Source organism: Pan troglodytes, chromosome 6 (genome assembly GCF_028858775.2).
Source record: "Pan troglodytes isolate AG18354 chromosome 6, NHGRI_mPanTro3-v2.0_pri, whole genome shotgun sequence".
Taxonomy (NCBI): Eukaryota; Metazoa; Chordata; class Mammalia; order Primates; family Hominidae; genus Pan; species Pan troglodytes.
In genome coordinates, this window is record NC_072404.2 from 151525111 (window position 1) to 151549785 (window position 24675).

The 24675-nt window shown below is 38.6% G+C and overlaps 1 long non-coding RNA gene across 3 annotated transcripts in view; it reads left to right on the forward strand.

The window, feature by feature from the left end:
- The window catches only part of LOC107975956 (uncharacterized), a 345182-nt gene that overhangs the window by 63053 nt on the left and 257454 nt on the right, over positions 1 to 24675 (forward strand). For all 3 annotated transcript variants that reach the window (XR_010159010.1, XR_010159011.1, XR_001719528.1), the window contains exon 2: positions 22486 to 22647. This is a non-coding gene — a long non-coding RNA (uncharacterized LOC107975956). The remainder of the gene's footprint in view (positions 1 to 22485; positions 22648 to 24675) is intronic.

Below are 24675 nucleotides of genomic sequence, written 5' to 3' on the forward strand. Positions count from 1 at the left end.
GATAATGGCTTGTCACCTTTGATTTCTACTTAATCTGAGGAAAAGGTTTCCTGATAATGTTTGAAAGGCCAGTAAATATAACTTGAGTCAACATTTTATCACTGAAGCTCACTACAAGCTAATGTTTACCCATTTTTATAAACTTTTAAAGAACAGCATCTCGTCACCCCCATAGTGCCAAATATTATCTCTGTCTACATTCTGTTCATCTTAGAACAGTTTCTTTTCTCTCTGTGTCGATTTCTTGTCATGCTAAGTAATTATTGTATAGACCTCTTAGTTTCACATGAACATCATCTTCCTTTAGCTCTGATGAATTTTAATTATCTCCTAAAACTTCCCCTTGGCTTCAGTTTCTCAAAGAGATCAATAAAAGATAATTTGAATTCTTTACATAATTGACAGTGCCTCATTTCTCTTAGAGATGAGCTGACTTGACATTAGACCTAAGTTTTATCTATTTGACATGCACGAGATGAATGAAAATCATTTAGTCTGTATTATTCTCAAAGCCATCTCATTGTTGCTATGTTAAAAAAATAGGATGAAGGATCTGTGATAAAAATAAAGATGAAATATTTATTTCATCTTTACAGATATGACTGTGCCCATGCAGCTCTTGAGGTGGTATCATAAGGGGAATGAGTATTGGCTTGAACTATTTGGGAACTTTAATAGAGGGTATTAGTGAGGAAATTAGGCTGGGAAGATGACTAGCCATGAAGGATGGCCCTCAAAGGGAAGCCAGTCTGCGTAGTATTGTGTTCAAAAGCATAGAGGAGCTCAGGCTGGTTGAGCAATAATTGGTTGTAAGAGCAATGATCCTGCAAGGCAGGACACGGTAGGGAGAGGATACCAAAAAAATGGTCAGTGTCAGGAGATCATCTACTTGCTTCCATCTATGGAGGTGGTAGAATGAGAGGTATGGAGAGCAGGATTATTTTTTTAAGGGAAAAATGGCCAAGAGGAACTGAGCAGGGCAGAGGAGCTTTCAGTTACTTGTGGTTTAGGTCCTGGGACAGGGAAATCTGTACTGGAGTGTTGGGGTAGGGAGTTAATGTGGGAGCCTTGCTTTTAGATTCAAATCAACATAGTATACGGGAAAAAATTTTGTGCCCGACTCAGGGCAACAAAAGTACGAGTATGTTCTGTGTGGTAGTTAAAGAAGCATCAAGGCTCCAAGCCCCACCTACTAAATCTCAAAGCTTATAAAAAATTTGCAGTAATTTTTTCTTTCGGATGAAAAACACACGCACAGTTTTTTAAAGGCAACTTAGAAAATATAACAAAGAATAACGAGAAAACAAAATCACCCATAACCTTACACCAAAGGATAGCTTCTTTTAACAATGTGTTATACTACCTGCCCGTTTGTTTATCTATTAGTCCCTTAACTTATCTTGAGCACTTGGGATTAGACAAGACCTCTTCAGATATTTCAAGTTGATAATTTCCCCATGTCATTATATGTTCTCAAAAAGCAGGTTTAAAGTGTTTGTTAATACTTCATGATAGAGCCACAAATCGATTTTATCTCTTCAATGTTAAACACTTATTCATTCATTCAATTAATGTTTGTTGGATGTCTACTTTGCATCAGGTACTGTTCTGGGTGCTGAAGATACTTCAGTGACCAAGGAAAAGTCTCAGCCTTCACAGAGCTCACAGCCTAGTTACTTTACATTCCAATTGCTTCTATTTGTATATATATTTTTTGCCATTATAAATAATGCTGGACACACACAATCCTTGTATAGCAATCTTTGACTCTATCTCTGATTATTTCTTTAGGCTATAATTATTTCAATAATATTTTTAACTTTTATCCAACTTTTACTATGAATACTTCAAAATACAAAAATGTTAAATGAATAACATTAAATACATATACGCTTATATACAAACACATACATGTATATGTATAAGTGCACACACATTTGAAAGGAAATTGCCAACTTGTGCACTTCATCTCAAAATACTTCCGCATGTTATTTTCTAAAAAGGGAAAGTTTTTCCTATATAACCACAGTACCATTATCATCTAAAATAATTAACAATCATTATGAAATATGAATTAACATCTTGTCCATATTCATTTTTTTCCCAATTTCTCCAAAGTTTCTTTTATAACTTAAAACCAATAGAATCCAAACAAGGTGATGTGTTGCAATTTGTTGTTATATCTATTTAGTTTTTTGTTTCTGTCTCTCCCCCTTTCTTCACCTCATCTCCCTGCCCACCCCTCGTTGAAATAGTTGTAGATTCACATGCACTTCGGTGATATAATAAAGAAAAGATCTGTATACACTTCGCCCAGTTTCCCCCAATTGGAATGTTTTGCAAAACCGTAGTGTAATATCACAACTGGGTTGTTCACATTGATATAATCCAGCTTGTAAAAGAAATGCTTATTCAGATTTGCTCAGGTTGTTATATGTATGTGTGTATTAAGTTCTATATAATTTTTATCATCTGTGTAGGTTTGTATTTCCACCACTACAGTCAAGATACTGAATAGTTCCAACACCATAAGATCTCTTTTGTTAATCTTTGATAACCACAACTGCATCCCTATTGTTTCCTAGCCCCACCCCATGCCCGACCCCTGCAAACCACTAATCTGTCCATCATTTCTGAAATTTTGTCATCTCAAAAATGGTGTACAGTGTAACCATACAGAATGTCATCTTTTGGGATTGTTTTTTTTTTAACTCAGCATAATTTTCTGGAGAGTCATCCAAGTGGCTATATTAATTGATAATTTTTTCTTTTTTATTGCTGAATTGTATTCCATGGTATGTATGTACTACAATTTATTTAACCATTCACTTGGTGAATGGACATCTGGACTAGTTACAGTTTTTGGTTTTACAAACAAAGCTGCTATGAACATTTGTGTGCAAACTTTTGTGTGAACATACATTTTCATTTCTCTGGGATAAATGCCCAAGGGTGTAATTGTTAGATTCTATGATAGATGCATGTTCAGTTTTTTTCAGAAATTGCTAAACTCTTCCAAAGTGGCTGTATTCCTGCCAGCAATGTGTGAGTGATCCAGTTTCTCTGCATACTCACCAACATTTGGTATTGTTAACTATTTTTCATTTTAGCCATTTTGATAGGTGTGTAGTTGATGTGGTTTGGAGTTGTGTCTCTGCCCAAATCTCATGTCAAATTGTAATCTCCAGTGTTAGAGGAGAGGCCTGGTGGGAGGCGATTGGATCGTGGGGAAAGATTTTCTCCTTGCTGTTCTCTTGATACTGAGTGAGTTCTCATGAGGTCTGGTTGTTTAAAAGTGTGTAGCGCCTCCCTCTTCTCTCTCTTCCTCCTGCTCTTGCCATGTAAGATGAGTCTGCTTCCCCTTCACCTTCTGCCATGACTATAAGTTTCCTGAGGCCTCCCCAGCCATGCTTCCTGTACAGCCTCTGGAACCATGAGATAATTAAACCTCTTTATTTGTAAATTACCCAGTCTCAGGTATTTCTTTATAGCAGTGTGAGAATGGACTAATATAGTAGTAATAGTTCATTGTGGTTTTAATTTGCATTTTCCTCATGGTTCATGATGTTAAGCATTTTTGTGTGTGTGCTTATTTGTCATCTGTATATTCTCTTCAATAAAATGTCTGTTCATGTCTTTTGCCTATTTTCTAATAGATTTTTTTTTACTGCTAAATTTTGAGCATTCTTTACATATTCTAGATACTAGTCCTTTGTCACATACATGGTTTTCAAATATATTCTACCACTCTGTAGCTTGTTTTTTTTTTATCTTCTTTACCTGGTATTTCATAAATAAAAATTTTTATATTTTAATGAAGTCCAACTTGTTAAGTTTCCATGTTACTCTTTTGGTGTTGAGTCTAATAACACTTTGCTTAGTGTTAAATCTGGAATATATTCTGCTTTTTTTCCCTAAAAGTTTTATGGTTTTTACTTTTAAGTTAATGATCCATTCTAAATTACTTTTTGTACAAGGTTTGAAGTTTCAGTCAAGGTTAATCTTTTTTTGTTTTTTGGCCTATGTTCAGTTGCTCAAGCCCCATTTGTTGAAAAGGTTATTCTTCTTTCATTGAATTGCTTTTGCACTTTTATTAAAAATCTGTTAGGTTTATGTGGGTCTATTTCTACTTTTTTCTCTTCTAATCCATTGGTCTATGTGTCTATCCCTCCACCAATACCACATAGTCTTCATTACTGTAGCTATATATTATGTCTTGAAGTTAAGTAGAGTGATTTTCCCCCCATTTTATTCTTTTTTGTTTAATTTATTTTTAGCTATTCTAGGACCTCTACCTTTCCATATGAATTTTAGAATAAGTGTTATGCCTTTCCATATGAATTTTAAAATAAACTTATCTATGTCTACAAGACACCTTGCTGGAATTTTGATAGAAATTGCATTAAAGCAATTTGGGAGGAGCTGACGTTATTACTATGTTCAGTATTCCAATCCATGAGTATTTTATGTCTCTCCATTTATTCAGATTTTCTTCAATTTCTTTCGTTAGTATCTTGTAATTTTCAGCATTCAGATCATTTTTTTGGTTAGGTATATACCTAAGTATTTTCTTTGAAATAATTGTGAATGATATTATGCTTTAAATTTCAGTTTCTACATATTTATTGTTAGCATATAGAAATGTGATTGATTTTTGTGTGTTGATTTTGTATCCTCTGGTCTTGCTGAACTCACTTATTCTAAGATTTTTTTATAGATTCCTTGGAATAATATTTAATCACATATTTACAAATAGAGATAATTTTATTTCTTCCTTTGCAATCTGTATATTTTCTGCAGCATCTTTTAATCTAGTCTAGTTTACTACTTTTTTCCCCTAAAAAGGGGAATATTTTTGAAGATATCAGTACAATTGTCTTGTAGGACATGCCAACTGGGTTTGTTCATTGTTCCCCTGCGGTGTCATTTAGCCTGGTCCTTCATTTCTGCTTTTCTTGTAAACTGGACCATTACATCTAGAGGCTTGAGGAGATTTAGGTTAAATATTTTTGGGAAGAGTATTTCTTAAGTTATGCTGTGTACCTCATGCTGTATGACAATAGGAGACTTTATAATATCAAGTTGTCTCATTATCGTGACGCTAAGTCTGATTGTTTGGTTAAAGTGTAGACTGCAAAATCTTTCCTGTGTCAAGATGCACGATTATTTTACTGAGCAATTTCTGGCATAGTTCTTTGGCACTGTGAGGATAGCCTATTCCCCAGTGATCCTTTCTGTTATGGTTTAGAATGCATTGATAATCTTTGCCTGAATCAACCATTTTATTAAGCTTTGTAAAATGGTGACTTTTAGTTCTTTTATTCCTTCTTAATTTATGAACTGACATTCTTCTGTGGTGGTTTATCTTATCAACTAGAATGGAACTATATTTTTCCCTCTAAAGTCAGGGTAAATGCTTAGTTCTCTTTTTATTATAAATTTTCAGGACTATGGTATAATCATTACCTCCATAGTTCAAACTATTCATTTCTTCCTTCCTTTCTTCTTCCTTCATTCCCTTTCTTCTTTTCTTGCAGTTTTCCTCCCTTCCTTCTTCCCTCCCTTTCTCTTTTTCTTGCTTTCATTACTGATGTCACAGAAGACCTTACATTTTTCAATGCTTTTCAATCAATTATTGCCATTATTCTTTCTGATACTCAAATGTCTCAAACCTGGCCAATGGAAGCTCCTTTAAACGGTCTCTCATGTCCTTTTAACATCAATTTATTATTCTTTGTGCACTTGCTTGCTTTCTGGAACAAGATCTCCTAGGCTGTCCTGTATTTTTTGTGCCTTGAATCTAAAATCAAGGACCTCTGGCTCCTTGGCTGAGGAATGGTATTTTTACTCTTCCTGATTCCCTCTGTCCTTTGATTTGGATGTTACAGTCTGTGAAAGGAAGCAACCTCCAGGACACTATGCAATGTTTCCAGGGGCCCTATTATTTTTTCTTTTCCTTAAATAGCAAACATGATTAATGCCAAGGTTAGTGTCTCTATTGTTTGGTCCCAGAGTGAGGCCTAACAATGTATCTTGTAAAAACTCAGACATACTCAGGAATGTCTATAGCTTTGACAGAACCAGGCTGCTGGGATGCCACTTGCTTAAAAAATTTAGAAATATTATAGAAATTAAACATGACCAGGCAATTGAGATTGACTGTGGCCCTTGATTCAGATTTTACATAAGTGTAAAAATTTTTTTTAACTCAGCATAATTTTCTGGAGAGTCATCCAAGTGGCTATATTAATTGATAATTTTTTTCCTTTTTATTGCTGAATTGTATTCCATGGTATGTATATCACCATGTAAGTATGGTGATATCTTAAATGTGGGCTGATTTAAGATGTAGCTCACTTGAATGAGAAGGCCAAGACATACAAACTTAGTGTGGGTAGGCTGCTGGGGGATGGAGAAAAGAGAATACTGTACTCACCTGACAATAAACTGTCTTTTGTCCACTTCCCAATAACTTTTTTTTGAGCCCATAAATATTCACTGAGGGGAAAATATGTACTTCTAGATACGTCCCCATTGTGTAAAAGCAAAAGCATATTGTCCATGTTCATTATGTTCATGGTCCGTGGGAGAGACAGACAGGTAACCTCTGGGTGACCACAGGTGCTGATAGGAGGCTACGGGAGCACAGAAGAGGGACATCTCGTTCAGACTGTGTGTGGTGTGGGTGTGAATACGTGCACATGCATGTCAGAAAAGATTTTTAGAGGAACTGGGCCCTGTCAACCGAGGTTTTAGGATTTTAGGGAGTTAGTGTATGGTAGAGAGTCCTTTGTTTATTTCCGTGAGTCTTTAGGATGCATGTTGGAAGGCAGGGTCACATGCACTGGACTGGTCTTTCCATATCCTCAAAGAGTTGTTTTCTTTCTCTGCATTAGGGATTGGGTCCCAATATTTCATTTTTATTTGTGTGCTGTTAAGGCAGATAACATCAGCAGCATCCTTGAACATCAGCAGCATCCCTGCAGAGATCTGCCAACTTAGTTTATGATTCCTTAAAAAGCACCTCTACCTACAGCCTAGTCTGCTGGCAGCTATGACTCTGGCTGCCAGGGCTACTTGCTTTTCATGATGGGTTTTCTCATACTTCTTAGTTCCTCACAGCCTGCCCCATTTTGCTCCATTTCAGGTCAACATGCACAGGCTGATGATAAATCCCATTGTCACCCAACATCATATCTCCTGGTACATAGTTATTGCGGCAAGCTCTTTAAGATCATCCATCAGTGAATGAGTGGATGTCCAACCCTTTCTGTTTTCTTTCTTTTGGTTTGCCCAGACACAGCATGCTGCCTTCAGTAATATCTCTCACGCAGAGATTCTCATAAGGAGTAAGGCAGGAAGCATGGAATGGGAGGAGGGGGCTGTGGATCTTGGAAGCTGTCTGTGGGAAATGGATAACCTCCCTTCTGGCTTCCTACCCTGGTCTACACACACACACTAAGAATCCATGTACTAAATCACCCCAGTTCCTTCATGTACAAGCTCCAGCTGGACTAGGATAAATTTTTTTTTTTTTACACTTACAAACAAAAATATTCATTTCAATTAAATTCAACCAACATTTCTTGAATGCTTACTACAAAAAGGGCACTTCCAGGTATGGATGGCTAAAAAGATTTGGCTTCTTCCCTAAGAAAGCTTCTCATTTAGAGGGAAACAGATAAATACATGATTATACTGCCTGGCAAAAAACTTGAATCATTTCAGTTGACTTTAGGAGTAGGGAATTACGCGATTTCTAGGCAAGTCCTTAGAGCAGAGGAGAAGTGACACTAACCAACCAGGAGGGAGGGTGGGTCCCCATGTTGTTCTGGGCTCCTGTGGGTGGTGTAACGTAGAGTCTTAGACCAGGAAGAATAAGATGTCACTGCAGGGCCCCTGAGGTCATGGGGGCCAGAACCAGGTGAGCAAGTAGGATTTTATGACATGAAAGACAAGGATGGATGTAAGACAATGTTCCTTGGATGGTTGCTAGAGGTCATTGGTAAACAGAAGGTCAGGAATCTGACAGAGAATAACACACAGACCTCCAGGAGAGACTGTATGATGAAATGGGCAGGAAACCTTGTCATACAGCCAATGTTCTGGTACAATCAGGAGCTTCTGACTTGCTTCAACTTTCCCGCAATCCCAGGGAACGGACAGCTTAGTGTTACAGGCAATAATAGTGGCATTACTATATCTGACCAAGGAGAGTGAACAAGGCAGCAGGAGCTGACAGTGGGGTCTCATTTCTGTGCTCTGCTGAATAGCACAGAGAGCAAGCAACTCACCCATAAGTGCTTAGCTCAGTAGAAGCCCAAGAAAAATGGCCTCTTGGCGCCATATTATTCTGTCAGGAGAGGAAACAAATCTACTGACTGTCATGGCCTACTGTTATGAATCCGTGTAAGAGTCTTGGAGGCGAGTCTCAGTGTCATCAAACCTCAATACCATTACTCTAAAGTATTGGCTAGTTTTACCACAAATTACATCTTCCTTAGATTTATAGGCTTTTGAGAATGGAGGTAACGGATATTGAACATTAGAAAAGAACCTTGTCTTGATGAAGATGTGCTGATGCAAGATGTTTTTTCCCTAAAGCTTAACAGAGCCTTTGTCTTCCTGTGAATCATAGAAGTGTTAATAATTCATTTGTTTTGTCTCTCATTTCCTACTTCTATAAGACTCGCATAGTCCTGGTGAGGGACATGCACGCCCCAGCCTCTTTGGCTTGTTGGTAAAGGAGATCCCCGCAATCTGGCAGGCATCAGGGAGATTAGAACGCCCCAGTGGGAAGTGAGCTCTCCTTTTCACTGATCCTAGGCAAATGGATGTCCAAGAAGAGAGGAACAAAAGGTCTAGCTAAAGCTACTAATGTATTTTAAAGAAAAAATGTTAATGGATGACATGCAGTAAGTTATGGGTATATCATTTGAGATCCTTTTCACTTAAAACAGCAAATAGAATTGCATCTGAAATGTCCATTCCTGGTTAAAAGAGGCAAATCGTAGAGCAGCTTTCAGGCAGTGGATGTGTTGGATGTCACTTCAATGTGGTCAAACATCTAATCTCACTATATTTTATGTTAAACAATAGCACTTTAAAGAAAGCACCTCGGGCTGGGTGCAGTGGCTCAAGCCTGTAATCCCAGCAATTTGGGAGGCTGAGGCGGGCAGATCACGAGGTCAGGAGATTGAGACTATCCTGTCTAACATGGTGAAACCCTGTCTCTACTAAAAATACAAAAAAAAATTAGCCGGGCGTGGTGGCACGCACCTGTAGTCCCAGCTACTCGGGAGGCTGAGGTAGGAGAATCGCTTGAAGCTGGGAGGTGGAGGTTGCAGTGAGCCAAGATCTGCACCACTGCTCCCTGGCCTGGGCAACAGAGCAAGACTCCGTCTCAAAAAAAAAAAAAAAGAAAAGAAAAGAAAAGAAAAGAAAGCACCATGTACAGGAGAAGAGGTTTGTTTTGTTTTGTTTTGTTTTGTTTTTTAATTTGGACTTTCTAGGAGGGCAGTGGGACTATATTTACCTGCTCCCCCACCCTAGTGTGATGACTTTGTAAGATTGTAAGTACACAACCTCAGGTCGACCCATTTGAAATGTTCATGGTGCAATTAATTAACTGATGTTCTGTTTATATAATGTTATTTCTTCTGCCCCCCAGTAAATAAAAGAGAAAAAAGGGAAAACATTCTTAAAACAACCATTTTATTCTTGGAAGCAACCGTATTTCCCCTACTGAATTAAGAAAGCTTTATGTATTCTGACCAAACTGAAGTGCTTGGGCTTCCTGGCAAAGCTACCTACCTGCAAGGCTGGTTCACAGCTGTCACTCTCTGTGAGGTTAGTTTAGTAGCATGGGGGCACTAGGGTCAAGCTGGGGATGAAATGTGTTACCACGCTGGGAGCCCACGTGAATACTTCACTGAGAAATAAAAATCAGGACATAAAATGGGGAATGAAGTGGATAAGACATTAATGGTTGATGGGCCAGTGTATTCATTGATATTTTTCAATCCAGCACTAGAGAAGACAGAAATTCTGGGGGATAGAGGGAATAAGAGAGGGAGAGAAAGCACTGAGGCTCTGTCCTTAACTAGGTGGCCCACAGGATGGTAATGAGACTCTATGAGCTATTTTTGATGACTTGAAAAATCTCAAAGGAATTATACATTTATTCACAACAACCATGCACAGACTAATTAAAATGTCAAATTTCTTTGCTTTGGGCTGAGGTTATATAACTCCATTGTGGTAATATATTTATCTCAATTTATCCAGAGGTCTGATCATTGGCAGCTGTATTTGTTAGATTAGTGAAAAGAAAAAATGAATTACTTAATATCTTTCAAATCATGAGGTCCATGGGAGAAAATGATAAGAAGCCCTTTGAGGTAAATAGTTGACAATTACTGTCCTGGAATAGAGAGACCCTATCTGGGGGATCTGTTGAGTTTTTGCTATACTATGGGGCCTAGGGGATGCTCAGTGAATAAAAATTTAATTTTTATTCTACTTATAAGACAAATATATCTTAGGCTTTCTGAATAGAGACACATCTGAGCAAAACAAATATATGAAAGGTCAGCTTAGTAGTGGGCCTAAGGTAAGTGTATTTGCAATCCCTCAATAAAATTAATTTTACAAGGGAAATTTTTTTTTTTTTTTTTTTTTGAGACGGAGTCTCGCTCTGTCGCCCAGGCTGGAGTGCAGTGGCGCGATCTCGGCTCACTGCAAGCTCCGCCTCCCGGGTTCACGCCATTCGCCTGCCTCAGCCTCCTGAGTAGCTGGGACTACAGGTGCCCGCCACCACGCCCGGCTAATTTTTGGTATTTTTAGTAGAGACGGGGTTTCACCGTGCTAGCCAGGATGGTCTCGATCTCCTGACCTCGTGATCCGCCCGCCTCGGCCTCCCAAAGTGCTGGGATTACAGGCGTGAGCCACCGCGCCCGGCCGGGAAATTTTTTAAAAAGTTTCAGAGTCTTACTTCTTACAGTGAGATTACAAGATGAATGAGTACATAATTGCCTTTGCCTTTAAGGAATGCATGGGCTGGGAAATGGGGTCTCATGAGCCCCAGTGGTGCCACTGGCCAGGCCCATTTTCTTAGGAGAACAAGCTACCACTTGGAGAAGTATTTGTTGTTCTTATTCAGGACAGAATCCAGTGTCAGAAAATACAGTAATAATTCAGGAAGAGCCCTTTGGTTCCTTAACTGAACATTTTCAATGTGTATTTATGTGTAAAAGAATTCTCAAAATATAAATGCCTAGAAGAGGTCACCCCATAAAATTGGTTGAATGATTGAAAGTTTAAAATGCTTGATGTCAATTCTTTCTGAATTGATTGTAAAGAAGATAGGCAAAGTCTTCGTTGGATACCCCAAAGAGCTCAAGAAGAAGGAAATGGAAGGAATGCAAAAGCAAAAAGGCTTAAACCTGATGGCCTCACTGTTGGCCCAGTGTGCTTCTGTCATTATTTGAAGGACTATGGTAGGTGTCCTTGGGTGCAGCTTAGAAAGGCATGCTCCTCAGAAAGCCTCTGCTTCAAGCTTTTTGTTTTTCTTAGTGAAAAATCAAACAATAAACAATCCACTTTTTCCAAAGTACCATTTCTCTTGTAGCAAGTTTGGCTTCCAGTCAGGAGAGCTCCTTGGACATAGCCCGGTGGCCAGAGTTGACTCAGCAGACTGCCTTGCTTTTCCAAAGCTCTGAGCTCTTGGGAGAGTTCTTGGCATGACACAGCCATAGATCACCCAATTACCAAATTCTGCAGTTTTAGAACCTGGTTCCACTAAGAATTCCTAGGTGTTATTATTTATTTTTTTTTTGAAGGAGCTTTGCTCTTGTTGCCCAGGCTGGAGTGCAATGACATGATCTCGGGTCACTGCAACCTGTGCCTCCCAGGTTCAAGCGATTCTCCTGCTTTAGCCTCCTGAGTAGCTGGGATTACAGGCATGCACCACCGCGCCAGGCTAATTTTGTGTTTTTAGTACAGACAGGGTTTCTCCACGTTGGTCAGGCTGGTCTCAAACTCCCAACCTCAGGTGATCTGCCCGCCTCAGTCTCCCAAAGTGCTAGGATTTACAGGTTTGAGCAGCTATGCTGGGCCGCTGTGTTTCTTTAAAAGGGCTGAGTTCCTATTTTATTTAAATTCAAAACTATTTGAACATTGCAAAGAATTTTTAAAATGTTATGAGGTGATTTTTTTTCCCACTAGGGACAGCTCTATCATCCTTAGATATGGGAAATCTGTCATCTCTAAGATAATTCTGACATCCCTTAACTGCATTATGGAGATTGAGGACAGTATGATTTACTATGTCACAGCAGGGTATATTGGACACAATGCCATTCAATTTTAAGGAGAAAACATAGATTAAGCCTTAAGCAAAAGTCATCAGTCAAGGGAAGAGGTTTTTGGGAAAAAAAGAGATTTAATGAGAACTTGTGTGTGAGAAGCAGAGAGAGGAGAATATAAGAAAACGACTTTTCTTTTTTCTTTTAGCCTCAGGTAGAAATTGAGAAAAGAAACAGATTTTATATTTTATAAAAACTTTACTCTTCATTTTTTCACCACTCCTGCTGCCAGAAAAAAAAAAAAACAGACCAGTTTTTTTTTTTTTTTTCTTTTTTTGAGATGGAGTCTCCCTCTGTTGCCCAGGCTGGAGTGCAGTGGCATGATTTCGGCTCACTGCAAGCTCCACCTCCTGGGTTCACACCATTCTCCTGCCGCAGCCTCCTGAATAGCTGGGACCACAGGTGCCTGCCACCACGCCCGGCTAATTTTTTGTATTTTTAGTAGAGACGGGGTTTCACCATGTTAGCCATGATGGTCTCGATCTCCTGACCTCGTGATCCACCCGCCTCAGCCTCCCAAAGTGCTGGGATTACAGGCCTGAGCAACTGTGCCCGGCCGGTCATATCAGTTTTTAAGAGAAACTTTAATTAAGCTTGTTGCAAGTTTCTTCATTCCATTTTCTTTTAGTGGGATTTTCGGGAGCACAGTTAGTGAGCATTACATATTCTTTTTGTTGTCTCATTATGCCTGAAAGATTTCATCTATCTATCCAGGGCCCTTTTTTTTTTTTTTTTTTTTTTTCTGAGACAGAATCTTGCTCTGTCAGCCAGGCTGAAGTTATCCAGGGCCCTTTTTTAGCTAAAGGCTTGTTTCCTTTCTGCAGGGATCTGGACCCGTGTGCTATGGTGACAATGCTAAGTAACCACTGCCCACACCCTTAGCCTGACTCTTACTTCCAATGGTAGTAACTGTCAATCGGCAGTTCAATAATTTTTGCTTTAGTTTTTAAAATTCTGTTTTCAATTCAGTGTTTATTTCTTTCTTTTTTTTTTTTTTTTTTTTTTTTTGAGACGGAGTCTCGCTCTGTCGCCCAGGCTGGAGTGCAGTGGCGCGATCTCGGCTCACTGCAAGCTCCGCCTCCCGGGTTCACGCCATTCTCCTGCCTCAGCCTCCCGAGTAGCTGGGACTACAGGCGCCCGCTACCACGCCCGGCTAATTTTTTGTATTTTTAGTAGAGACGGGGTTTCACCGTGTTAGCCAGGATGGTCTCGATCTCCTGACCTCGTGATCCACCCGCCTCGGCCTCCCAAAGTGCTGGGATTACAGGCGTGAGCCACCGCGCCCGGCCTATTTCTTAAGAAAATGTAAAAAATGTGGGGTTATTACAAAGATACCAGATCTAAAACCAGAGATTAAATTTTGGCACCTCATCTTTATGCACCTGTGATGTCTTCAGCATTATTTCAGTGTTTCAAAGAGTTGTTACTATTATTAGCATGTGAATAATCTGAGGGAGGAATTTAAAAACACATTTTCAAACATTTTATATATCTTTCTGCACATGGGTCATTTAACAGCCAATTACACAAAATTCAAGCTTCCCAGGGAGTAAAACATCAGGGTTAAATAATTGTTTTGCTATGTTTGGATGGAGAAGAGGAAGAATTTGACAAGTTGAAGGATAAGAAAGTTGATTTTCCAAAGTATTAAAATAATTTTCATCATTATCATCTCTTATTAAAAATGTAACAAAAGGGAAGAAGGTTTAAGAAAGAATGAAAATGGTGAATAATGAGCTGGAAAATGATACTGTGGAGAAAACAGAAATAAGAGAGATTGGTTTGCTTTTGGAAGAGATAGTGAAGGATAACTACCATCTAGGAAGAGTTTTAGTCCCATAAAACTGAAGAAGTTTTCTATCAGCAAAGGACAGAATAAGATGAAAAAGGCTTACACTAAGGCAGGAGAGATTGCAGTTGGATCTAATGAAGATCTTCAGGACCGTAAAGGGATCAAACTGAAATAGAATGTACAGAGAAATTGCGTGTGTTCTTTCCTTAGTGACCTTAAAGAAGAAAAGAGACAACTATTTGTTCTGAATTGTTTGCCTACATAAGGCAGAGACATGAACTGATTTTTGCAAGTCTCTTGAAGCTTAGCAATCTCTATTCCTTGAAAGTTCATTTAATATTGTTTTCCTCTGAGACATGTTATTATTTAATGGAAATTAACATTTCCTATCTTGGCTAGCAGCATTACTGCCCCCAAAGTCCTCCCTTTGATAAATCTCAAAGTTAACCATTGACTTCTCCTTCTCCTTTAACACATCTGTGTCTGCTGCTCGACTGATCCACTGCAAATGGCTATAACATTTAAAATGCTGGGCAAGTGCCACGGACTATGCTAGGCGTTGCTTTACACAGCTAAATTCTAATCCTCACAACAAACATTTGAGAGAGCCATTATCAATCCTTCACTAGATAGAATATAAATGAAGAAACGGGAGCTAAGAGGCTTGCTTAAGCTAAATATAGACGAAAAGCACAACTTTAAACACCAGTCTTTCTAATCCAAACTGTGCCCTCTTTGAACATGGCATGAAGTGAGAAAAAACTAGAAGCCATTTTTCTTAACTCCTAAATTCAGTAACTTTGGGAAAGTGACTTACCCTTTCTAACCTCCATGTCCCTGTTACTTTGGGACCTGGTTCTATTTTTGATTAGGTTATATAGAAGACTTCTGGAGAAGTGGAATGATAGCTCAGTTTTTTTTTTTTTTTTTTCGAGACGGAGTCTGGCTCTATCGCCCGGGCTGGAGTGCAGTGGCGCGATCTCGGCTCAGTGCAAGCTCCGCCTCTTGGGTTCACGCCGTTCTCCTGCCTCTGCCTCTTGAGCAGCTGGGACTACAGGCGCCCGCCACCATGCCCGGCTAATTTTTTATATTTTTAGTAGAGACGGGGTTTCACCGCGTTATCCAGGATGGTCTCGATCTCCTGACCTCACGATGCGCCCACCTTGGCCTCCCAAAGTGCTGGGATTACAGGCGTGAGCCACCGCACCCGGCCGATAGCTCAGTTTTTTAAACATACAAGATCTTGCTTGATCTCAAGTTCCTCAAGTTGTCACACTTTTTCCACATGCGCTTTTCCGTGTGCACCTTCTGTTCAAATAACAAAGGAGAAAATCTAGTGCCCGAGAGGGAGGTCTCAGAGCTGGTTGGGGCTTTCCCTGTGTCCATCTTGTAGATAATTACTTTGGATTTCTGCATTCTACCTTATGGCCAGGGTGGCTGGTTGGCATTCCTTCCTATACATAGCAGGAGCCAAAGAAAGGCTCTGGACAGAGAGGGGCTATGTGTTTGTGACTCCTGTTCAGCATATCACTTATAAATCTTAGAGCTTGGAGAATACTTGGAGATAAGCCATCCCAGAGATGGCAAATATAGTTTATAATCCACCCCCAGTTGCTGGATTTGATTTCTTGGAAAACAGGGAGAAGGGCTTCAAGACTACATCCAGGCTCATGTCTGCCATGGTCATGAGGGAAAGGGAAAGCATTTGTGTATCAAAGTTATCCTCCCTAAGGTACTCAAGTTTTCATTTTATAGACAAGACAACTACAATCTAGATAGGTTGTTGTCTTGGTCAATAAAGAGTCCAGGGAGATTAAGTGCAACAAACTCCTGCATAATGCTATAAAGAATATTTGAACAGTTGAATTGCATAAAATGTAGAGTCTCATTATTGCAGGGATAATGTAAAACAACATTTTTTGGTCAGCCTACCAGTTGCTGTAGGAAAAAAAGAAAAAAATAACCTTGTTTTATTAACAGCTATATAGAAATAGTCTGGTGATTATAAACAAATACATAGTGATAATTTCTTTCTTTTCTCCCCTTCTCTACTGCAGAAGATAACATCAGCTCACCTCTTTTGAGAATACGGGTTGGGAACCAATAGCCAATCACTTTGTATTCCACTTAGCATCATCATGGGCCATGCTATCATGGGCTTCATTGTATTTGGTGTTCTGCAACGAGAACTACTCTAAGTGGTGATGTAGAGCAAGTGCACAGCTGTGGGAGCTTGGGGATATAGACCACAGTGGCCCTCTGCAAGTACATCATCTCTGAGAAGATTTGGGTTTTATCTTAAAATTTACTGAACTTTAGATTTATTTAATAATATAACCAGGTTTGTTTTAATACAATTCATTAGTATTAAATAAGATTAACACTCTAGGAATAATAATAATATCAGCTGACATTTCTTTATTCTGTGGCTTTATGTACACAGTGACACATGGCTGTTGTGTTAGAGTTCTCTGGAAAAACAGAACCAGTAGAATATCTCTATCTATCTATCTATCTATCTATCTATCTATCTATCTATCTATCTATCTAATCTATCTATCTATCTATTATGGGAATTGCTTATTCACATGATTATAGAGTCTGAGAAGTACCACCATCTGTGGTTTTCAAGCTGGAGAACCAGGAAAGCTGGTGATATAATTCAGTCTGAGTCCAAAGGCCTGAGAACCAGGATAACTGATGCTGTCACTCTTGGTTTGAGCCCAGGAACCAGGAGCTCTGATGTTGAGGGCAAGATAATTTGGATGTCCTGGCTCAAGAAGAGAGATAATTTGCTTTTTCTCTGATTATTCTATTTGGGCCCTGAATGGATTGGATGATGCTCACCACATTGCTGAGAGCAGACCTGCTTTACTCAGTCTACTGATTCAAATGCTAATCTCATCTGGAAACACTGTTACAGACACACCCAGAAACAACATTTTGCCAGCTATCTGGGCATCCCTTAGCCCAGCGAAGTTGATCTATAAAACTAAGCGTCACAGCTATACACCAGTTTTATATACCCTGTGTTGAGAGTAATGGAATTGCATAACTCAACTAGTAAATTTTTAAAAGATTTAAGCTAATGAAGTTTTGAAAGAGATTGGCTATAGTATATTTAACCCTAGTTCCCTCTATTTTTTCTCTTATCATCACTTTAATTCTCTTCATCCTAGAAAATGTCCACCTGACCATCTATAGTCATCATTTCCTTAAAAACGGCCTTTGTTCTAAAGCAGAATTCTATTTTCAGATAAAATGTTATGTGGAATGCCAGTGTAGAAAACAGATAAATGTGGGATGGAGTGAAGCAAGAAGAAGGAAGCCCTATGTCCTAACTACCTCCCACTGTTTGTGACAGTCCCTTCTTTACTTCCTTAGAGGCCTGGGACTCTGATAATCACAGTTTTCTTAAGGAATCTAGTTAGTTCTTAAAAACATACAACTGCTTCATTTTATTATTATTATTTTTTTGTATACAGAGAAGCAAAATTCAACCCTTCCAACCTTCAGAAACTGAGAAAATAGATTATCTTTAGGTATTTGAAATTCTTTAAGAATTGCTCTAATTGTATGTCTTTGCTTAAATAATGAGCAGAAATGTTAATTAATAGTGTGTCCTTTGGAACTAACCCAAATGTCCATCAATGACAGACTCGATAAAGAAAATGTGGCACATATACCCCATTGAATACTATGCAGCTATAAAAAAGGATGAGTTCATGTCCTTTGCAGGGACATGGATGAAGCTAGAAATCATAATCCTCAGCAAACTAACACAGAAACAGAAAACCAAACACGTGTTCTCACTCATAAGTGGGAGTTGAACAATGAGAACGCATGGACACGATGTAGGGAACATCACACACTGGGGCCTGTCGGAGGGTGAGGGGCAAGGGGAGGGGGAGAGCGTTAGGACAAATCCCTAATGCATGCAGGGCTTAAAACCTAGATGATGGGTTGATAGGTTCAACAAACCATCATAGCACATGTATAGCTATGGTAACAAACCTGCATATTCTGTACATGTACCCCAAAACTTAAAGAAAAATTTAAAAAGTGTCTTATTATTTTTAGGTGTACTTATTTTAAAGCATACTGTTGTGCTTTATTTCTAAAAACACAGTGAGTGGAGAAGTAAATTGATACCCAGCAACCATGATAGGAGGAGGTTTGGACAATGAGGTCCTCATTTAGACACTGCCATCCTCTTGGGAACAGCTCGTGTTAATTTTGGTCAAAATTGTTAAGAAAATGTAATGAACTTCTTGAGAACTGGCCTCAGAACCCAAACCTATAATGCTCTTGGAAATATCACAACACAAAAGCTGCATTTAATTTCTCTCCTTAAAACATCTCTGCTTTTCCACTTCTTCTATTTTGCTCCTTAATTATTATTTTGATTATGTGCTTATCAGGTTAAGCACCTTACAAGTATCTGTAGTAAGAATATGTTAATTGGTTCAGGGCTTCTCTTAAAATAATTGAAAGTGTCTGCTTATTTGTTTTTCTTAGAAACTCAGCCTGTGAATCAAACTGCTTCTAATGTAGAAAAATGTATATATAAAATACATCTATATGTTTAGATTGAGTTATTGTCAAAATATATTAAATCCTTTTAGAAAATGCCAGAATTGAGTTCTTTTAGAATTCAGTGTCCTTGTATTGAATATTTCCTTTAATGTCTATTACAGGATTACAGAACAAAGTTTCACTGATTAAGTTGCTTTCAGTATTTTTCTTTATTGACAACTCATATTTAAGTTGTAATATTTAGGGCTGTTATTACAAACTACATACCCTTGATGGATTGTTTACACAATTGTATTAAGATTAAATATTTTGACTTATGGCTCAATTTCTATTATTCTAGGGTAAAATTATAGGGTAGTCAGACCAGAAATCAGGCAGACTTCTATGTCTTCTTTGCGAGGATACAGTTGATTACTTCTTCCTTTTTGTAAGGCCATGAGCCTGATAAGATATGAAGTTCCAGGAAAAAGTGTTTTCCAATAAAGCTTCTTTTATTCTGTACTACAATTATATCAAGTGATAACCAAATATTACCCCCACTGGTTTCTCACCCCTCTGCAGGTGAGATTTCTTTCAAGTTTTGGCCGGTGACGGAGCCTCGTGTTCTAGCTTAAATAGATCAAAGAGCTTTCTCATTGTCCAGCCCTTTGCTTTTGTTTTGATCACAGCTTTCCTACGGCTGGGGCCACCCTTTAAGCTTTTAACGAATAGAGATGATTGTCTTTTATAATATCTAATTTCAATTTTCTTTCTCTGAAAGGCAAGGTTTATCTTCTAACAGAAACATAACAGAGGAGTAAGTATGAATAATTGACCAAGACAAGAGCAATGTTTAAGAATATTGCAGAACTTTCATGCTTTTATTCTTTTCCCCTTTTGTAATTTGGATGCATTATGTTATCTTTTGCAATGAAATGGCCAAGGCATTGTGGTCCTGTGGATTGGATGGTATTTGACAGTTTATCAAATCCATCCCTTCCCAGGTGCAAAAAGCTTTGTCACATGGCTAACGATCAAAAGTCTGGCTCTGTAGGACTTTTCAGGGTTCTTTTGGTAGAGTAGTTGGTATGATAGTTACCAAATGCTTGTAAATCATATGGAGCAAATCAGAATATTGGAGAGAATAGACACCAAAAGAGAACCTCCTGACATTTTTTGTGCCAGAACAAGGCTACACGAATTGAGTAAAGGCCTTCCTTAAAACGATGTATAACAAAACAGGAAGTAGCTTCAGAGTGGCACCTGGGAGCCCATAACCAGGTATGTTGCCCTATTTAGAAATCATATTAGGACTGAAATGTGGGTATAATTATTATTGCTATTTTAAGAGAATTGCTCTTAGACATCCTTATAGAGGAACAAGAATTTTCTTTTGTGGCAATACAGAGCCTGAGAAAATGCACTATGGTTTTATATCTATATAAACATATGTCATATATATAAACTCTATTGCTATTGCTTATCACTAATTATGCAGTTGGCTGTGGAAAGCTATGAGTCACTGAAATGAACAATTTGAACATATGCAATTGATCATTTTTACAACAGGAAGAAAAAACCATGCTATTTCTTGTTTGCTTTTAAAGATATTGCGGGTAACACGTGTTCCATATCATCTGAGATTATACACAGGAAGAAGGTAAACTTATTAATTAAAAAAGTCTTGCAAAAGGAACTTGCAGCCTGCATTATGTTAGTAGTTGGTTGCTTTTTAAATACGAAAGAAAAAAGAGTAAATTACGTACTCCTGAAAATTTGATCCTTGTTCTTATGGGAAAATATGGCAAAACATAGAAACTCTGTTACGGCAAAACTTATTAGGATAAGGACTCCTCGCCTGGGGTTCAGGGAAGTGTTTGAAGGTACATAAAAATATATCTTAGTGAAAAAAAGTAATTATGTTCTTTTTCTTAAAACTGCAAATAATCCTATAGTGCTTTGGTATTACATGATCAGTATTATTTTCATTATTCATATTAGGAGTTAAAGAAAAAGAGCCCTTTCATTTTGATTGTATTATTTTTTATATCAAGCCTAGTTAATGTAGATAATGTAGATAAGGAAAAATCTTGATAAAGCTGAAATAGTCCTCAGTTTTTTCCCATCACAGCATGATAGGACATAAAAATAAAGTGTTTCTTGTGTAATGCTCTTGCCAGTGGAAATACAAAGTTAGTGAACTTGAAGAAGCAGGATATTTGGGTCCATTCTGAAATTACTGTTAGATCACAAGAATCATTTTTACTAAATTTTGTGAGACTAAAACTCAATCAACAGAGAATAAAACTTTACTAGTAGTTAGACTTGTCCCATCTGAAACTTTTATATTCTGAAGCAAAAAAACCCATGTACACTAGAGATATCTTGGTGATAACGTGTGTCCTAAAAATGATGCTTTCATGCTTTAGGTTGGAGTAGAGGAAGACAATGGAAGTGTGGCTTTTGTCAAAGGTTGACTTCCAACAGAGAGACATCTGTTTGCTACTCACATCATCTATTGGATGCCTATTGTACTTAGAAAAAAAAATCCACACGTACAATAACTTACGTGGATATATGGTTAGATATATATATTCTCTATTTCTGTAGTTTATGTTAGAGTTTTGGGGAAGAGGCTGGAGGCAGCCACCCATGCTAGTTGTCAAAAAGTGGGAACTCAGCTCAAGATGTTTTTCACCTGTGTGAAGAAAACTTTCTGATACAGTATAAGGAAATGTTTGCAAGATTTTTTGTAGATGTGTTATGTGCATTTTTGTGGGGACAAGACCTGTACCTTTTATTAGACTCTCACAGAAGGCCATGGCTCCAAAAGTTCCAGGTTTTTCTGGTGTTTGAAGCAGGAAGTGTAAGGTAACACCATCTTATTTCCTATATAAGGATTACTTGAAAACTCTGTGGAAAGATTTGAATAGAATTAGAACCAGATCAAGACATTTTCTATGCAATAGGAAAGTCCTTAAGAAAAAGCTAAGTGGTTCATGTTATTACGATAAAATCTAATGTTAATCTATAAATGACTTCTTTTTAGCATTAAAATAAATCCTTTTATCCTGAAAAAGCAGAATCAGTTACAAAAGTAATTGCTATTGAAGCCTTTCTATCCCCTGAGCTAGCTCAAGTGTGAGTCAATAACAGCTACAGACAGTAGCTGAGGCCTGAGGCAACCCAAGTTTATTTTACTCTACTCTGCTGGCCCAGGGAAGGAAAATCTGGTAATAGTATTAGTAAAAACACTATTAAAGGGGGGATTAAGGTTAAGTTTGTAAACATCGCCAAGAGTACTTCCTTAGCATTTTTTTCTGTTTAATTTGAAAACCTGATAAATAGAAAAATATGCTGGACTGTTGGGAATACAATAAAATAAACTCTTGGCCAGGTGCAGTGGCTCACACCTGTAATCCCAGCACTTTGGGAGGCCAAGGCAGGTGGATCACAAGATCAAGAGATCTAGACCATCCTGGCCAACATGGTGAAACTCCGGCTGTATTAAAAATACAAAAATTAGCTGGGCATGGTGGTGCGCGACTGTAGTCCCAGCTACTTGGGAGGCTGAGGCAGGAGAATCACTTGAACTCTGGAGGCGGAGGTTGCAGTGAGCCAAGATCACACCACTGTACTCCAGCCTGGTGACAGAGTGAGACTCCATCTCAAAATAAAATAAAATAAACTCTTGTTGCATCCGATCTGAGCTGCACCAGACTTTTACTGGAGACACAGTGTTCACAATATATAATTGAATCATAGTACCTTTTACAATTTTAGTTAGAGATTTTTAACTGTTATGTCTTTTAGTTTTCAGCTTTCCTCCACTGTTTTGGGAAACGTCACCTTCTTATCTTGGAAGAGTAATCTCAAAATTGAAGCATCTTAGATCCAACAAGAATTGAAAGGATGGGATGTCCTTGCAGCCATCCAATAGAGTCAGAAGACTTTGGATTTTGGAGTCTGTGAGATGTGAGTTTAAATGCTGAGCTTGGTACTTGGTTTTTCAACTTTCCTTTATGAATTTACTAACTCTTGGTCCAGTGTCAGTATTTAGCAGGGGATGGAATTCATGTCCTGCTTTGGTTTAATCCTAAGTACCCAGTCCTGGTGAGAGCGATAAGAAGAGCCAGGGGCTGTTATGGTCCTTATGCCTCTGAAATGTTGTAGACTTTCCTTATGGTACTTGTGCTATTCTTTGTGAGTTGTATGACCTTCATTAAGCTACTTAACCTCGAATCTCACTTTCCTAGTTGTAAACTGAGGCTAATATCTACCTTTATAAGTCATTAGAAGAACTACATGTAATATTTTTAAACCCCTAGCACAGTGCTTGGCTTAAGTTGTGAACCATTTGGTTCTGACATTTGACGTCTAGTTTCCTCTTGAACATCTTTAGGAACACAAAGGTCATCACTACATGAGAACACCTCTGCTGTTGTAGCTCAGTTCTCACTGATAATCAGTTATTGGTCCTGGTTTTGCATTCCCAGCAATAATAAGCTTAACTGCTCTTAGTATAATGAGTTTTACAACGTTTGAGGATGGACATCATGTTTCCTCTTATAGATCTTATAGCCACAGTTTATCGAACTATTTATTGTAAGAGATTATCTCAAGGTCCTTTTCCCTTCTGGACGTAATTTAGAATTATCAATTTCTCTTAACAGCCTGGCATCTAAAACAGGGTGCAACATTCTGGAAGTGGTATGAACAACATCAGCCCAGAATAGTTATTCTGTCATCGGCAAACTGGTCATTTCTAACCTTAGTTAGAAAATTTTATACTTCAAATCTTAGGGGGTCTCAGTTTTCTCATTTATAAAATGAGTTGCTTAGAGCCAGGTGCGGGGCTAGCACCTGAACTCCCAGCTTCTCAAGAGGCTAAGGTGGGAGGATAAATTGAGCCCAGGAGTTTGAGGCTGCAGTGAGCTGTGTCTGTGTCACTGCACTCCAGCCTGGGTGACAAATCAAAACTCTGTCTCTTAAAAAAAAAAGAGTTGTTTTGGCTGGGCGCTTTGGCTCACGCCCGTAATCCCAGCACTTTGGGAGGCCAAGGCGGGTGGCTCACGAGGTCAGGAGATCGAGACCATCCTGCCTAACAAGGTGAAACCCCGTCTCTACTAAAAATACAAAAAATTAGCCGGGTGGGGTGGCGGGTGCCTGTAGCCCCAGCTACTCGGGAGGCTGAGGCAGGAGAATGGCGTGAGCCCGGGAGGCGGAGCTTGCAGTGAGCCAAGATGGTGCCACTGCACTCCAGCCTTGGTGACAGAGCGAGACTCCGTCTCAAAAAAAGAAGAGTTGTTTCAATCAAACAACACATAGGACTGCATCTTGCTTTGAAATATAAAACTCAGTGTTACCCACATATGTGATGTTATATTTCTTAGATATTAGAGCTCATGTTTAATTTTACTAAGCATTTCTTTTTAATTGAGCATCTGCTTTGTGCTAAACCCAGTGAGCTGTAAAGGACAGAACTATTCCTCCTTAATGTGCTTATATTGCCTTAGCAATAAGACACAAAATCAAGAATATTATACAAAGAGGAGAAGTGTCTTGTCCTTTAGTCATTCGGCTTTCACACTATGCATAGTTTATTTCTTTAACAAAAGTTAAAGTTATTATCAACAACAATAGTCTATCCATTAACAGATTAAAAACTGATGTTGGAAATGGAAATGTCTTATAAAACCATGTCTGAGGCTCTTATCCATAGAGAGCATGGAAGAAGCTGACCAGGGCACCTCTCCTTAGTGCTGTATTTTAGAGCTGGGTCTGAATTAAGAGTCACTGAGCACAGCCCTCCTGTTACTTCCTTGATGCTGAGAACTTTCCCTCCTTTCTGAAATAGTATCAACACCAGATCAAAGACACAGTAGTCCTCTGAGACCCGGTCAATTTAACACTCAGCGTTGTCTGGTAAACCACTCTCTTTTACTGTGGCTGGAGAACATGGAAAGTTTTTCAGCAACCTCTTACATTGTGAACTTCAGGCCC